This window comes from Spinacia oleracea, chromosome 3 (assembly GCF_020520425.1).
Source record: "Spinacia oleracea cultivar Varoflay chromosome 3, BTI_SOV_V1, whole genome shotgun sequence".
Taxonomy (NCBI): Eukaryota; Viridiplantae; Streptophyta; class Magnoliopsida; order Caryophyllales; family Amaranthaceae; genus Spinacia; species Spinacia oleracea.
The window spans coordinates 78852810-78855510 of NC_079489.1; positions in this window are offsets into that span (position 1 = coordinate 78852810).

The following is a 2701-nucleotide window of genomic DNA, read 5'->3' on the forward strand; positions in this document are numbered from 1 at the left end:
CGCTTGGGCTTGCTGAGCGTAGGCCTGGCTACGTGCTGGGCCTTCGTCTAGCAAGTCTCGTCCGATGCTAATTCGTACGACGCGCTTCTGATTAAATTCCCGATTCCGGAATTTATTTCCGATACGAACAATATTTAATATTTCTGATTCCGGAATTAATTTCCGTTTCGAACAAAAATTTAATATTTCCGTTTCCGGAATTATTTTTCGATTCCGATAATATTTCCGATTCTGACAATATTTCCGTTTCCGGCAATATTTCCGATTCCGGCAATATTTCCATTTCCGATAATATTTTCGCATACGTACCATGTTTCCGTTTCCGGCAACATCTACGACTTGGATAATATTTATATTTCCGATACGATCCATATTTCCGTTTCCGACAATATCATCGTTTCCGGAGTATTCATTTTTTGCCTGTGACGATCTCAGCTCCCACTGAAACCAAGATCCGTCGATTCCGAATATCCATAGATGGAGTATTTAATGCCATTAAATACTTGATCCGTTTACGTACTATTTGTGTGACCCTACGGGTTCAGTCAAGAGTAAGCTGTGGATTAATATCATTAATTCCACTTGAACTGAAGTGGCCTCTAGCTAGGCATTCAGCTCACTTGATCTCACTGAATTATTAACTTGTTAATTAATACTGAACCGCATTTATTAGACTTAACATTGAATGCATACTTGGACCAAGGGCATTATTTCCTTCAGTCTCCCACTTGTCCTTAGGGACAAGTGTGCATTTCCTAATTCCTTTGTCGCTCGATGCTTGCTCTTGAACATAAGGTAAGAGTTGTCATCCTTATTATGTCCAGAGGTGTTCCTCGGTTTCAGAGTTCAACTGATCAAATAAACAGATAATCATAGCCTATGATTCATCCGAGCACGGCCATGCATTTCACAGTTTCTAGCTCTCCGAGTGGCCTTGTACAACTTTTAAGCATCTCATCCCGATTTATGGGAGGACAATCCCAATCTTGCGATCTTGAGATTAGACTTCGTTTGATAGGTGATTACCTGAGCGTTGCCTTTATAGCCTCCTTTTACGGTGCGACGGTTGGTCAACGTCAAAGCAACCAGTTCTCAAACAAGTAATCTCAAATCACTCAGATATTGAGGATTTAGTGTCTAATAATTTTAATGAAATTTACTTATGACAGATTTTCATCTCTTACAGTAAAGTTTCATAGGTCTTGTCCGATACTAGTCTTCCCAAAGTAAGTATCTATGCAAATGATTATGACATTGCCATGTCCACATAGTTAAAGAAACAGAACTACTAGTCATCTTGCATTCTAATCGTCTAACGTTTTCTATGCGTCCAATTTTTATAGAAAACTCCGACTAGGGACCATTTTCAACCTTTGACATTCAAGTTCACTTGATAGACATTTCTTAGTCACAGGACTGGTCCTGACAGTCTATCTTGAATATATCGTCAAATTGAAGGGACTCATCATTTAATACTAAACCAAGATTAAATGGAATATGAAAATATATTTCATATATGATAAATGTTCAACCCCATTGTTTTACAACCATGGGCCTCAAACCCATCTTTAAAACAGTTCATGGAATTCAAAGCTATGCTTGATTTCCAGTGCTACAACGTGAGTGTTGCTTCTCACTTGTTGCATAGGTTTAGTTATCATGCTTTGCCAATCTTAATATCCTTTTCATCGAATGTTCTTCGAGATATGATGATAAGATCTTTTCGAGTTTGTTTATTATGTGATCTAGTCTTTCTTACTTTGATGGTGGCTTTACTCATTTTGCAATGAAGAACCATCAAGTTAGCAGACGTTTTTCTTGCTTCAAGAGTGGTTCTATGCATTTTTCAATGAAGAACCATCAAGCCAGCAGATAGGTGATCTACCCAAGTTCAGTGAAGAACTTTAAACAACCCTGTTTTATTGCTTCTTAGGCAATAATTACTTTTACTTCAACTGTTTAGGTTGTTAGTGATGCTTTGTTTGGATTTACTTATCCAAGCAGTTCACAGACATGTGGAAGACTTTCCAGCTGTATCTTAGAACATAGAAATTAATATTTTAATTTCCCACGCAACAACTCATGGTCTCCAACCCATGTTGCCATTTCAAAACACGATGCTCTATAGCTCTTCCTTATCAATGGTTAACTCCAAAGGGTCTTGCTTGATCCTTTGCCAGTGTTTATGCGTGTAGCATCAATATTTAGCATATCTTTATTTCCTTGAATCAAGAACTAATCCTATGTACCTTTTCAAGTACCATAAGTATTCTTGATCTCAATCTAGTTGATCTTCACTTAGATCAATAGAGATTGGTATATGTTCGTCATGCCTAAAGTCATACGATACGTTTTTGGCGATCCTCATATTATATCATACATGATAAATTCTTTTGCAGAATAATTTCCAATTGAATTCTATTCATGTAACTTTAGCTCATTCAATTTCAGTAGATACTAAATCTAGCTAAATTCTTTGACATATAATATAGGTGAAGAATCTCATTAGATTCTTTGATGTTTAACTTAGTAAATGCTTATACATAGTTCAAACATTCATTACTTAGATTTATTCATATGGATCGAATATCTCCAATGGAGTCTTTCGTGTTTGATTTAGTAAATGCCATTACTAAACAATATCATAAGATCTTTGTAAATAGATCTTAATACCCAGTATGTACTAAGTTTCGCCTTGGTC